General features: G+C 33.7%; 1 long non-coding RNA gene across 1 annotated transcript; it reads left to right on the top strand.

Moving 5' to 3' along the window:
• The first annotated feature begins 9753 nt into the window (after positions 1–9753).
• Positions 9754–14290, top strand: LOC121311953. The gene is made up of 3 exons (XR_005949599.1): positions 9754–9826; positions 9915–10025; positions 14216–14290. It is a non-coding gene; the product is annotated as an uncharacterized LOC121311953 (long non-coding RNA).
• The last annotated feature ends 1736 nt before the right edge of the window (positions 14291–16026 follow it).

The raw sequence follows: 16026 nt of genomic DNA, 5'->3' as shown, positions 1-16026 counted from the left end.
CCTCTTGCCTACTAAATATCTTGGTAACTCTGAGTAGATAACCGTCCTCTCTTGGAGAATGGCAAGAATATTTAGTGAGCAAGTTGTTTTACAATTGACGTGTACCCACATTGTCATCTATTTACTGCCAATGCATAATGTATGAGTGGGATTTTTGTTCTTCGTTTGGGCCCCAATTAATAGAATGGTAAATGACAAGACTAGATTTCTCCAATAAGCCTGTGAGTCACCATTGTAGAAATCCATTTTTCAAAATCATGTTGCTTCCAGACTTTTGAGCATCAGTGAACTTTCTCTCTAGATTGTTTTGTAAAATGATACTATGAGAACAATCTATTAGGGTTTATGCCTTTTTTAAGTGGTGATTATTGTAGGATTTTGCTTGTATTTTATATCATTGTTGTAATGTTTCGTCATAGTTTTTTGTAAAAATGTATCGTATATTAAATTTTCCTAGGTTGCGTTATTTTGTAGATGAAATCTGGTATCTTGGCTGAAGTGTTATATATTTCTTTTAGAATTATATTTTGGAATTACATTGTTTTAATTCTAGTGACCTGAAGTCAGCACGAGCACGGCTGTTAGAACTGTTAACAGATGTCACCGCTAATGCTGAAATGATGAAAAATGCTACAGATGCATACTTCTCACTTCTACAAGGTTAGTCACCGATACCTTGCAAATGCTCATTTGGTGGTGGTGATGCTAGAATTAAGTTTCTAAATGCTTATGCTATCCACTTCTAATTCAGATCTGATTTGATTACTTGATTCAACCAGATTGAGAGAAAAGGAAATTTACAGTTTTCCTTTAAATAATGTCCATCAAAGTCTTGGTTGTCATCATTGTATTGATGCACAAATTATCATAAGGCGTTACATAGAAGTAAAAATTTTATTTGCACGTTTTTCTGCTAGCACAAGCCACGTTTCCCAGGAGCAATTTGTAGGGTTAGATGCTAACAATATTGTGGTACCTTCTGAAACTTGCTAGTCCTAATGTGAAGTGTCCAAGTTGTAATCCACAACAAGTTGTGGTCCCTGAAAATCGGCTTCTAAAAAATAAACACCTTATAATACATACAAAGGCACCTTAGCAAACGCTCCTACAAATCGATCAATCACCTGTTTGTACATCGTTACTGAGTGACTACTGTACTGTGTGCTGAGAAACTGACACCGACAGCACCAGACGGGTGACAGGAAAAAATTCTCTCACCTTGCCGACCACGAAGCTCCTTCTGAAATTGGCACCGATGACACAGATACAATGTTTATTTTATTGTTTTTTACATGTGTTGCTATTTTCAAAAATGCTGGCAGGTTTGTGGAATTGGTGCTTATAGTGAGTGATTTAAATAAATGTGAATTTACTACCTATAATAATTCATGTAGAAATGCGGTCTTCACTATCCTAATTTAAAGGAGGAACGTTTCACTGTAACCCTCGGGATGAAATTTTTAGTTAGGTGGCTACATACAGTATTTTATTTTTTTTTAATTTGCAGTGGGAGAAAACCGCTTCAGCAAGTACAGTAGAATTTGCCACAACTGACGGACACTGAATCTACTAGGTTGGATACTATTACTAATGATAGAATAACAAATACAAAAGAAAAAAAGGGAAACGCAGATATTTTCAAGAAAGCTGGGGGACTTTATATAAATGGATTTGAATATGTGAAGGATCACCTTCCGTTTTGTCAGAACTCCCAGTGAATGTTTTACTTTTTAAAAGCAGATCGGACTGTGAGGCATCCACACTATAGTTTGACATAACATGTAATTTATTTGTAATAAGCGGGACCTTATTTCTCCCCTGCATTGGTGAGTCCCAGAGCGCTCGCGGAATTGCCACTTATGCACCTGTTATCGGTGATTAAAGCCTGGTTTTCAAACAAACTGATTGTATTGTTATAAGAGAAATGTGTTTTTAAAAAGTAATGTCACTTAAAATATGCTGACGATAATGTAAACCCCAAGGTACAGACAGCGAGTCCCAAACTTTAAATGTGTTACTGTTGTTTGTAGGTAAGAACTGAACTTTATTATGAATATATTGTGTTATTATGTTTTAAGCATTGATAGTATTCATTGTGGCATTTGTTTAATTATTAGTTTTAAAATGAGGCCACAAATGTAAAATGTCAAGAAGTTCGATTGGCATTGCAGGAAAGTTGAAGGGAGGCTTCAGTTCTGAGTGACTGTTTTGTAAGCATTATGAATGCTTATTCACCACTGCTACACCCCATTAGAAAATTGACTTTTTCTGCATTTTTTTAATGCAAGACTGTGAATGCGTGAGAGTATATGTGTACATTTGTTTTAAGTACTCGCCCAGAGGACTACTGAGACACAGACATCAACTAGTCCTCATCAGATTTAATTCGCCTCGGGCAAGCGTGAGTTTCTGACCCTGAATTTGGTAACCCTTCAGTGCTAGAGACCCAACAATGACCTTTACAGTGCATTGCTCTGCATGTCGATTTAAACTAAATAATTTCTAAACCAACCAGGGAATCCTTTCATCCTCTCTCTCTCTCTCTCTCTCTCTCTCTCTCTCTCTCTCTCTCTCTCTCTCTCTCTCTCTCTCTCTCTCTCTCTCTCTCTCTCTCTGTCAGCATAAGTTCAGTATAAATCCAGCTCCTAAAAGGTTTCTAAACTATGTATTGTCCTACAGGCTTCATACTTTCTCTGGATGGTATAGCACAAGAAAACAAGCTGCACTTCATTCAGAATTTTAAATGGACTGACACCTTGCAAGGGAACACTCCAAGGTAATACCTGAGTGATGAATTGTCAGTTGCTGCATATACACACATTGCTTCTCTCTGGTACTATTTGTTTCACAAGCTTAACATTTATAACAATGAATATATTTCCTTCAAGTGTTAGTAAGTAATTACAATTCTAAGAAATTTGGAAGAATACACAGGTTTTTATGCTGCTTTATGTTTTCATGAATGATCAAAAGTTATTTTTCTTACTGGTATGTACAGATACTGTATATAAAAATGCCCTGAACGTTCAACCTAACTCAGTCAGTGTTGCTGGTGACAGTATATACAGTATAGATAACTCCTCATTTTTAATCTTTCCATTTTACTGATCCATTATTATAATTTCATTTTCAATCCATTACTTAACAAATCTGAGCTATACTTTTATCGCCCTTTTATTACATCTGAATATGCTAACAAGGTAAATTGTACTGAAGTCAGTGAAATTATTTGGCATTCTATTCAAAGACTGGCTTCTAATGTTCAGTTTCATGCCATCATTTACCACTCAGAGTACCAGACCGGAGAAAATTAGTAATAGTCATTCCACAAGATAGACATAGTCCACCATCAGGTCCAGCATCTGGAGATACATTGGACAGTTACTAAACTACAGTAAGATGCAACAGGATTATAAAACTAGACACACACACTCACACACACTACTAATGAGCTAAATGTGTGAGACGCACAGCACAGCGAGTGAAATGAAAGTAAAATAAAACGGCACAGTAGCCAAAACAAACACACGGACATGGAGCAAACAAGTATCACGCTGGTGTTCCCGTACGCATAGCAATTGTTAGTTTTAGATTGTAATTTTTCTCCTCTCTCCCTTACCTCCTCCCTGTACACCCAACCCAGAGTGAGAGAAACACTGCATCTTTTATGCAGCTGTACTGAGACTCGATTGCTAATCAGTCATTCACTTGGAATCTCGGTACATCTGCATGTGAACAAATTGTGCTCCCTGTGCTCCATATTAATACCCACTTTAATCTGCAAATGCAGTGTACAATCCCTGGAACTAAATACAAATCTACATTTTGCCAACACTCATGCTACATAGCTCCACATTGTATTAGTGCACGGGATATATATATATATATATATATATATATATATATATTATATATTTATATATATATACAACATATGTACAGGGGCGGGGCACCCCAACACAATTACATTTAAACTAAATACTTTTTTCTACTACAGTGGTGTTAACATTACATTATTTATTTGAAAAGAACAATGTTCAAGCCTTGTATATGAATGTGTGTGTGTGTGTGTCTGTGTCTGTATATATATATATATATATATATATATATATATATATATATATATATATATATATATATATATATATATATCTTAGATACACACACACACACACGGTGCCGTGAAAAAGTGCCTCCTATCTGATTTTTGCACATTTTTCACATTGAATTTGGTCAGATCTTTTTGTGGGTTGTAGTAATTTTCCTTGTCAGGGTATGACTATCTCTTTCTTGTAACTTTTTTCCTCATCCACAAAAGCAAAACTTGCTACAAAAAAGATTTTTCTCATAATTATGTGTTTTGACTACAATTGTGTATGTGTGTTTGTGTATATAGAGGTCAGCACGGGTAGAAAATCAGGAACCAGGTATCTGCCGTGAAAAATACCTGGATAACCGGGTCTTTTTCCGGTAATGATTTAAAGAAAAGAAAAAAAAGTCTCTTGCTCTGTAGACTTGAGTAGCCTTTTTCAGTAGTGGAAACATTGAAATAATAATAACAAAATCTCAGTTTGTATAGTTATGTTAAATGTGATTCATACACTGGATCCTTTGCGACATCTATTGGCCATATTCAGTTGTTGTTAATTTAACGTTGTACTTGTATTGATTCATGGCGATGCAATGGTTCCAGTAATAGAGGTTTTATTTATTTTCTCAATCAGAACACAGCGTAGTTTACACAAAACAAAAGTATATGCAAGGAGTATGTCTTGCTGCTCTTTCTCTTTCTATCACTTTTCCTGTTTACCTGTTTTTGTCACATATGGTTTTTCTAACATTATTCTCCCTTTGGCAAACCCAATAGTCCAAAACCAAACTTAAAAGTGCAGTCCTCCAGATCTGATAATGTAAAAATGTCTTACATTAACATGGCATCCAAGCAAAGCATTATGATTGTTTTTCTAATGCTGATTTAATTTTTCTACTTGGCACCTTATGCATCTTGTAGTGCGTATGCATTTTCTTAGTAAATCTACTTCATTAAAATCAAATTCTTTATGGTTTTCTGTCTGTTTTCTGGGGAGCACCGCTCACAGTACATTAGTTATTTGTTTACTTATTTTACCTTTTTTAGTAAGAAACTATCTCTGCATAATAACTGTAGATAAAGCTTCTGTATTGGAAGCCACACAGCTGTTGTTGTTATTATTGTTATTATTAATGGATAAGTAAGAGTTATCACTGACTTAAAGTATGTTGGTATGATGTTTTCATTTCGATTTTGTTCCTGGGAAGAATAATCACGCTGTTATTATGAGGTGTACTTGCTGCTAATACAAAGCTTGCTTTAATGTGGTCTTTATTACGCCGGCTGGAGGCCCCCACATACAACTGCATTGTCACATTTTCTTTAAATTGACAAATTAATAATTAATACCTGGGTTGTAAAAAGAGACCCGGGTTTGGGCCGGGTAATTTAAAACCTGACGGGTACATGGGTTTTCGGATACCCGTGCCGTACTCATAGATGGATGTATGGATGGATGGATGGGCTTCAGTGAGTTAAAGGAAAATAATTCCATCTCGGGTTTATGTGACGTCATAAACTACGAGACCGTTAGGTTGAGTAGTTTATAAACTGTCACAGAAACCCGAGATGGAATTATTTTCCTTTAACTCGCTGAAGCCAGTCTATTATTTTTTATAAAACATGGATATTATGTGTGATAAAAAAAGAAAATAAAAAGGTGATATGGTTCACATTGCAAGTGAATTTAATTTATGTTATTATTTTTATTCATTAAGTCAGTATTAAAGAATCTTAAATTTAATTATTTTGATAATTCAGGAATGGTGGATTTAAACTGGGTAGATACTGAACACCAAACAATAACGTATTTTTAAGGAAATGGTTAAAATGAGGTATGCTTTTTTATTTTTTAGTCACTGTCAGAGTCAAATATTATCTGTCTCATTTGCTTGGTTGTTACTGTCGTTCTTGGATGATGATTATAAATCTTCACAGAGACAGATTTGTTAAGTACCTAAAAACCACGAATTGTGGGTGTTGTCTTATGATTTAAAACGAGTCATTTTTTGGTCAGGATATACTGGAGTCAAATATGGGTCAAAGGTCAAGTAATCTTGTAGACGTATATGCCGAGTTAACGTCACTACTGCAGTATTATATATATATATATATATATATATATATATATATATATATATATATATATATATATATATATATATAATATATATAGCCAGAATGGAATTATATATACAATATACAGAGTTTATAGAAAGTCTACGCCTCTTTGAACTTTTTTCACATTTTGTTGTGTCAGTACCTCAGTGTTCATGCATTTAAATGAGGATGTTTTTTCCCATACTGTTAAGGGGCAAAAAGCTTTTATTGGGAAAAATTTAAAATACTAAAATGAAAGATCATAATTGGATAAATCACTACAATTTAGCACAGTTTGCGGCCACTTAACACTGTGTGTGATTTTGAAGATGATGGGTTACACCTGAGCTAATTTTGGATTGCTATTACAAGGGGGGTGGACACTTATCCAACCAAGCTATTTCATTTTTTATTTTTAATTAATTTTCTACAAATTTCTAGAATATTTTTTTTTCCACTTGGAAGTTGTGTGGTAGGATGTGTAGGGAAAATGAAAAAAAAAAAAAAAAAACTACTTTAATGCATTTTAATTCCAGGCTATAAGGCAACAAAAGGTGAACATTTTGAAAGGGGGGTGTAGACTTTCTATAGGCACAGTATATTATACACAGAGTAGGTAACTAACTTTTAAAACTCTGACAGGCAGGTGTTGGCTTTTGAATTTTAAACTTGGTTCTAACTCTTTTCAATTCACTCCTTATTGGGCTCAGTAGTTAAAATATTGTTTAAAATAATATTGAGGTAATTAAACATGTTTTTATATATTGTAGTTTCATCTATTTATTTTTCAGCCACGTTTAGGTGTCGCTATGGAAGCGATGTATGTTGTCCTCAGCTATTGTGACGTTGTGGTGGTCAGTAAAGGTCAGGCATTATTGACGTGCTAGGGAGAGAAGTTCATTGTAGAGCTAGATCTGTAAACTTGAAGAGAAACACTGCTTCTCTGTAACCATTTATTATCGATTATATTTTCAAATCTAATTAACTAACGTTAATTATTAACGTTCATTATTCTTTGATATTCACATTTGTCATCTTAAATCTTGATGTGTTTTAATCCTATTTTTTTTTTTTTTTTTTTTTTTTTTTTTAACATTTAAAAAATAACATCGAGGCCTGAGAGGCCGTTTTTATTTTATTAACAGAAATAATTCCGATTACTAATATGTCGTACCAATGTCGGTATTTAAATACACTGTTTTTTTAGTGTATTTTTAGTGTAAAATCGCATACCTGTGGTTTAATTCCACCTGTCATCCAGTTTTCGATATGGATAATTTAGAGCAAGAAGACTTTGAAGAAGGAATATCTTTAGGTTTTTACGCATTTTTGGTTAGGACAGTAATTAATGTAAGTAAACTTGCTTGATTATTTAGTGGGCGTTTTCTCCAAAGCCCGCAGACAGAATTTAAGCTGCACAGTAGTTTGCTAACAAAATGTATTTTAAAATTGTTGTTACTAGTACTATAACAGTTAATCGCATTAAATTATATGGGGCTAAATTAAATGACGTTAGTTTTTTAGGCGTTGCCCTTCAAATCTATCTACTACTTTATTTCACCTGATTTTTAGAGCTTGCAAAAATAGTCTTATACAGTGTAGTCCGTTAATCGCATCGCATTTTTTTCCACACTTGAATAAAATGTTTGTGTTTCAATTTCCTTGACTGTAATATAAGTTCACTGCACCGTTCGAGCAATACAGTAGTATAGCCCTTTTGGTTGCTTTTCACAATTCACTACATAACTCACGTCAGATTTGTAAGTGTATATTTGTACAAACTAGACCATTTTTTTTGTCTTCTTGGGAGGGTAAATTAAAGTGTTGTGGTGGTTTATTTTTTTTTTCTATATCTGTCTCTATATCTATTTCTGTTTTTCATTTGTTATTGGATAAGTGTATTTTAAAAAGTGAAAAAAGTAGCTATCAATCCTATCTATATAAAGTGGCATTGTTTGTTTTTAATCTTTGCTGCTATTTTAAAATTGCATTATGTCTAGATTAATTGATGAAATTATTATTTGATCAAAAAGCAGCACAGTGTGTTCCAGATTGTTTCAGTGACTGGTTGCAGAATAACATAAAATAAATCCAGGGTTACATTGTTGCACAAGTTAAATGGAGGAGGATGCAATGTGCATGTTTATGTTTTTATGATCTGTTCAGATTATTTGGGGGTACAGTCCATTTTCAAAATAAAATCCAATCAGAACCTTGGGATATATTTGCGTAGATCTGAAGTGACATGGCAGGAAGAATCTCAGTTTTATCTTCTGATTTTGTTAATACAGTAAACACTTTTTAATTTCTTGGTGTTATGACTTGAGCAAACCATTTTATTCCTCCAAAAAAGTCTCTCTGTCTCATATATAACTATGTTCTAGTAGGTAAAGCCGGTGTTTCAGACTTTCTGGTAGTGTTGCAACTAAATAGCGTGAAATGAGAGACCTGTTGTATGGTACCCTGCAGTTTTGAAGATTTATTTATTTATTTCAGTTGGTAGCTGCCCTGCCTGAGGACTGGCAACCAGGGCCCAGTTTTTACGGTGTGCCGTGGGAGCCAGTGATTATAACCTTTCTCGTGGGATGCTTGACAGTCATAATTCTCCTCTGGAGGACCCTCCTTGTAGTAAGTTTATTAAAAAAATATTATATATATATTATCATATATATATATATAGCTCTTTTTAAAAGGGTTAGCCAGTCAGGTAGTGGAATAAATTATTCTGTTTGTACTAGTTTAGAAAAAAATAAAGAGAAACCTGTTCTTGGATTTAGCAAGTTGCACCTTAATTTTGTTGGTGTAGGTTTTACTGTGTGTTTTATTTTTACAATGTTTTTTTTTCCCTTTTCTTTTAGATAAAGAATAGGACATACCTATGTAAGTAACCTTATCTTACTGTTATATATGAAAACCAATGTGAAGCTTGAGATTGCTTGTTTTTAATATGCTAACGCACCAGTCTGTGTGTACATGTTATTGCATCCCAGAGCCATCACAGGGAGTGTTTGTTTGTTTTAAAACTTGATGTATTATTTTTTTTAATGTGGAAAAAATTCAGTAGTTACATTTTTTTTTCTTTTAAAATTTCTGTTTTCTGAAAAGAAAGAAACAAATGAATATGCTTGTAAATAAATATTACAATTTGTATTCTATATACTGGGTTTAAAGTTTCTAACTGCCATGTTTATTATTATTTTAGTGACAGAAAAGCAACTGGGGGAAAGAGTTCTGCAGTTATTTGAAGAAAAATGTGAAGTTCTTGAAAAAATATCAGAATTGAAACAGAAGGTAAGCACACTTTTCATTGAATCTTTACCTTTGAAAATAATATTGAAAATAATGCACTTGTTACACTTAGACCATACATATTGTTTCTTGAAAAGTTTACATAAATTATTATTTTACAGCACATTTACCAAAAGTAATCTGTTGATACAATCATTGTATAATAAATCTGTAGCTGTAAGGTTGCCCCCTGAGACTAGCAGCTACAATCAACAAGAAAAACACATGTTTTACGTTTTATATTTTATTTGTTTTACTTTGAAATTTTAGATTAAGGAAAGTGAACAGCAGTTAGTGGAGTCTGAGAAAACAAAATCCTCTTCTGCCCATGAAAATGAAAAACTTCAGGTAATAAAGCAATGTCTCAATATATGTTAAACGCTGCACATGAATTGTTGTGGTAGTTTACCATTTGTTTTCTCTTTCACTTTAAAAGGAAGCATTTAAAGCTTTACAAAAAAATAATGAAAACCTGATGGAAAAGCTCAGGACACTGCAGTCTGCTGTAGAAGAAGAAAGGAGAAAGAACCTGCATCAAGAAGAAAGAGTAAGCAGTATCATATTTTTTATATATCCGCTATCTGAAAGCCTCCAAGCAGACTGGCTGAGAACCTTCTCGCCAGAAACTGAAAGTAATAACCCTAAATAAACAACTCGGTAGACAATAAGGAAGACCCATTGCAGAAACTTTTGTCCACCGAACTAAAATGGTCTTTTTTGTTTTACTTGCCAACATTTGGAAACTACCTCCGGGGTAGGGGGGGTCATACGCAAAAAACACTCTATCAAATAATAGACGTATCCCCCACAACTCAACACGACACGACCATCATAACAGCAAAAACAGACATAATGAAGCGTTCTTACCTTTGTATAAGTTAGTGATCAGCTAGCTATGTCGCGCAACACTACTTCTGCTACATTGTGTGCGTTTCACTACACTATACTGCCTGCCCAGATTAAAAGATTTATTTTTATTGTCATGCAGTGGTAACAATAGACGGGACTTTCTTCCTATGTAATAGGGGACATAGCCCGCCACCCCCACCCGCACTGTCCTGACCTTATAGGGACTGTTGGCATGTATCATATAGGGCGTCATGTATACAGCTCAGGGCGGGCCTAGATTTAGGACGCTGTTTCGATGTGGCCCAGGGCCTGCAATCCAAGATCAGGGCCAGCCTTTACATATATATGAATGCAAAGCAGACTTACGCCTCCTTTTCATGTCACATTACCAATTTGATTTTTTTATGATAACACGGAAAAACACAGAATTTCTATGATGTTGGAGATTTTTTGGTTTTACATTTGGGGAGGTCAAAACACATGAAAGGCTTTTTCTGTTTGTTTGATAATAACCAATTCAATACACATATCAAATATAAACCTTAACACAGGTAACGTTGCTTTAAATTTACGTAAACAAACCTGTCTAATAAAACTGCTTCCGGTATTCAAGTTCAGTGTTGAATGAGGCTTCAGTTTACTTCAGTCAGTATCCAGAGCTGTTCAAAGATGCCGAAAACAATAAATAATCACCCCTATAGATCGGGTCAACGAGTTTGGCAAGGATGAATTTCACGTCGATGGTAATGTGCTTTTTTTGTACTTCATGCAGCAAGGTTTACAAGGAAAGGTAAACACCCAATTTGGGATTCTTTTCTGTGCCAGTGTCTCACAACAGTCAGGCAGGATAATGCTGCAGCTGTATTTGACAATAGCCACCTGGATGGCTGCGGAAGACTAACTCCAAAGTTGATTAGAATTAAACATTGAGTTTTTTCGTATTATTTTTTATAATATATATTATATATATATATATATATATATATATATATATATATATATTATATATATTAGCTCAAAGTGCCAGCTGCCCAATGTTTCGATATGTTGTACATATCTTTCTCAAGGGAGCCTGTGTTTGAATCAAAACATTGGAGGTGTTTATAGGGGTTGGACTTATTCATAGGTAGTTCTTGACGTTTATGACAATACTTGATGTATGTAGGGGATTCAATCCAGATGTTCTTCTTATCAGTGACTTCATTTTACTGGCTGTTCTATATATATGTGACATCACTTTTACTTATATCAGTATTACTAAATTTGTATTAATTCTAATTAACATTATTTTATATAAATTTATATTTATATTATCATGCAGTGCTGGCTGTGAGGATCAGCCTTGATTTAGCCTCCCCAGCCTATTGGCATGCACAACTTTTGAATTAATTTTTTCTATTTAGTTATTTTTAACTTTGAGATATTTATTTGAATTAGTTAGTTTATTCTTTTCTGTTGAGTCCCGCTGGCATAATTGTTTTCAGTCTATTTATCCATTTACTTTCTTTTATTCTTCTAGATGTCGCATTGTCTAACTTTAGCTTTTCTATTACTACAAACTTTACATCATTTATGTAATGTCCTTAACTGGTGAAGTGCTGTACTATTGATTCATTAATTTTCTTATTTCTAATTAATGAAAGGTGGTTCTGAATTATTTTATATAAAGTTGTTCCAGTCTCTCCAACATATTTTATTTCATCACATTTTTCACAGGCTATTCCATAAACAACATTGCTATTTTTACAGTAGGTATTAGTTTTTAGTGGATATGTGGTGTTCTTATGTTTAATTATATTTCTACTTTTGTCCATGTATTTACAAACTTTACATGTACTAGTGCAAGTATTTGTAGAACTTATTCTGTCAATTATTCTTTTATGTTTACTGTGAACTAGAATATCACCTAAATTAGCTTCTCTTTTGAATGCTACAACTGGGGCATTAAAATCACTTTTTTCAATTTTTCTGAAACTATGTAGAATCCGAATTATGTTTCCAAACTATCTTAGAAATATTGGGCAAAAGTTTAGAGTATGTCATTACTAATGGGACTCTTTTGACCTTTTTATCTCTATTTTTATATTCTAGTAGATCATCTCTTTTTAGTTTATCCACTTTTCTTAACTCTGTCTCTATAATTCTTTCTTTGTATCCTCTTTTTTTAAGATTTGTTTTTAATACATGTCTTTGTTTTACATAGTCACTTTCTTTAGAGCATATTCTTCGTATTCTTATTCCTAGCCCCTTTGGGATTGCCCTTTTAGTGTGTATTGGATGTGCAGAGGACATGTGTAAATACTGGTGCATGTCAGTAGGTTTATAGAAGAGGTCAGTCTCAATTGAACCTTCTTCAAAGTTTTTCTACAGTATCTAAAAATTCTATTCTTTTCTAGTCTTGTATCATATTAATATATGATTGTTCTGTATGCAGATTAAATGGCACTGGTAAGCCTTGTCATTATTGCATTTGTCAAGTGTAGAAAAAATTGTTATACACTGTATATGTAAATACGAGGTCAGATCTCAATGTTAAGTTATTGTCCCCATGTGGTACGATGATAGCTACTTGATGCTATGACGATTATTGCTTAGCTTGTGGTTTGGCATATACCTTACCTGATATAGTTGTTCCTCGCTGTGCTAGCTACACGTGCCGATAGAACAAGGGTTTTGTTTTATGACCAATCCTCGTTTAGTAAGTTCAGATGTAAGCGGGTCATATGTGAATGTTAGTTTTGTTGTTTAGTTTAACAATCGTGTTTGTGATCTTCCATATACGTATAATGAGAAGAAACATGTGTAATTAGCTAAAATACATAAATAGTTTCATGTATAAATGGAATTAGTTTAACGATCGTTTGTAAACAAAGACGGTGTGCATGCAGGTTAAACAAATACGTATAACTGAGAAGAAACATGTGTAATGTAAAATACATAAATGTTTATTATAAATGGAATGAATGTTAAATATGTTGTAAACAAAGACATAAAATGATCCCAGGTTTAAAATACGTAGAAACAATGATTATTTAAATGATTATTGTAAAATGTATGAATGTCTTTCCTAGGAGGGAGCAAATGTTAAGTATATAGGTGCATCAGTCTTGTCTTGTGAATGACCATAAATTAATTGATTAATCTGTTAGTCATTTGCAATCTGAGTGAAATACCCATTAGTAGGGATAAATATGTATACCTGTGAACACTAGTCAAGTTGCTTTTTCCTGCGTTCTAAATACCTCTGTGTTCTTGAGAGAATAATGTGATTGTCATATAAAATCTGAGTACTGTGCTGCATTGAAAAAAATATATATTAATAAGAAACATCTGCTACAAATCAAGGATTACCTGTATATCCTGGTAGCTGTTCCATTCTTGAGTGCAGGCTATCGTTCCATAAAAAAAAAAAACTGTGCTGCAATTTGACACATTTATAGGTCTGCTTTTCATGTGCTACATAAGTGAATGCACAAAGCATGCCTTAGTACCGCAAATATTCTGAGGGCATCGTTGCATTAACTAAATATGTGCCAGCAATGCTGTTCACAACCTTTAGGCTGTAGAGAGTCACATATGTGAATGCTTTCAAAGGTGCCTTATGACTGAGAGTCTAAGAATAGTCTTTTTTTCTTTTTGTATTATTTTCTCTTGGGCCAGCACAGTGGTGTGAACGGGGTCTATGCAATGCTTTCAAAACCTTTTATGACTGAGAGTCTAAGAATAGTCTTTTTTTCTTTTTGTATTATTTTCTCTAAATTAGTTAATGAAAACCTCTAAGATGACTGAGTCAATGGTGGACTATGCTTTATGCTAATTTGTATGATTTATTTTTTTTGTAAATACTGTAGTAATGTGTGTGGTTTTTTTTGTTTTGTTTTTTTCCAGTTGTCTGACACTCAAAAGTCATTCAAGAAGCTTCAGAGTTTAATTAATTCTAAGAGTGCTGAACTGTCAAAGGTAAGTTGCAAAACGTGTTTAATTTTAATTACAAATTTTGTATTCACTTTTGGTGATTAATAAACTCTTGCCTTGCATTGCTTGTAGCCTTTTAAACACAATATAGTATGTACTGGTTACTGCTGCCCAGAACTAATCAAAGTTCAATTTGACCAAGAACCACTATTTCTATCTGACTGTTACACTTTGTGATTTAGGTACAAACTTGTTTGGAAGAGGCCAGACTAAAAGAAGCAGCAGTAAATTTAGGTACAAACTTGTTTGGAAGAGGCCAGACTAAAAGAAGCAGCAGTAAAAGCTGAACTGCAATCTGTGTTGAAAGAAAACAACACTTTAAAAGACAGTAACAAAAATGTAAGTATCGAGATACAGGAGCAAATGCATTAAGTTACTAATTTTAATGCATTTCTTTGCACAGTGATTGTGAATTGTGTTAATGAATTCATATTTGTTTCCCCCAATTTCAGCTATTGAAAGAGGCCAGAAGCTGGGAAGAGCAATACAGAGAACTTTCTGAGCAAATGAAAACACTCCAGAAGAGTCAGAAAGATTCAGAAGACACTATTGCAAGTAAAGACAATGAAATAAAGGTGTGTCTTTTTTATGATCTACCTAACATTATTTCCATTCTGAAAAATGTAGTTAGGTGCTCATTACTTTTTAGCTTCCACAGTACATCCCAATTATGATGAAACTTGGAACAGACATTCGATAAATTATATTTCGGGCTTTGTTCGGCTTTTTTTCATTTTTTATCCATTTTTCGGTGCTTATTTTTAGCTATTAAGCTATTTAAATTTTATGTTAAATCGTTATTTCTTTTTTTTGCGGGGCACTTTTGCTTTTGTATATACTGCATGAAATGCTACAGAATTTTTTATTTCTTGCTCACAACATGTGTTAACTCGACAAGTACTATGCAAACTTCATGCTGACCTTCTTTCCTTTTCATGCCTTCCCCAACTAAATCCTTATGATATCTCGGGCATATGCTTGGGGGTTCTGTGTGTCTTAGGCATTTTTTTTTACATTTTGCCACAATTTGCAATTCTTTAAGTTCAATGAGCATGTAACTACTCCCTATGGAATTGCAATAGCTTTAAATCTTGCGAGAGAACAATCCTCCACTCTAGTAATTGTTATACTGTTTTAAAGTTCGCAGTAGTGTTACAATCCTCCAATAGAAATGTAGAAATTTGCTGTCACTCAGTAGTTGGTGTGGGTGTAAAGTATTCAGAACGAATCAATGACAGATACAAGTCAGAAAAGAAAAGAAAGAGGGATGCCATTGGGTTTTTTTTTTTTTTTAATAGGTTACTGTATGTTATTTATTTTGTTACGGGGAAGGGATCATGTCAACATACTGAGTAACTATTTCCAGCGTTTTTGTTCTGGTGTTTGTTGCATATGCACCGTTTTCATTTTTCTTGGTTAAAACAGAAAATCAGAAGCCTATGAACTGACAATCAATATACAGTGCCTGTAGAAAGTCTACAACCCCCTTCAAAATTTTCACCTTTTGTTTGTCAGTTGCCTCAGAGTTGGATGAATTTTTTAAATTAGGATTTTTTTTCACTTATCTACACACTATACTCCACACTGTTAAGGGGTAAAAAGTTTTTGTTGAGAAAAAAATTACATATTAAAAATAAAAAATGAAAGATCATAATTGGATAAGTCTTCCCCCCCCCCAAGTTAATACTTGGTGGAAGCACATTTTGACAGCAATTACAGCTGTG

This window comes from Polyodon spathula, unplaced genomic scaffold (assembly GCF_017654505.1).
Source record: "Polyodon spathula isolate WHYD16114869_AA unplaced genomic scaffold, ASM1765450v1 scaffolds_3427, whole genome shotgun sequence".
In the NCBI taxonomy this organism is placed as follows: domain Eukaryota; kingdom Metazoa; phylum Chordata; class Actinopteri; order Acipenseriformes; family Polyodontidae; genus Polyodon; species Polyodon spathula.
This window is presented reverse-complemented; position numbering and strand designations above follow the sequence as displayed.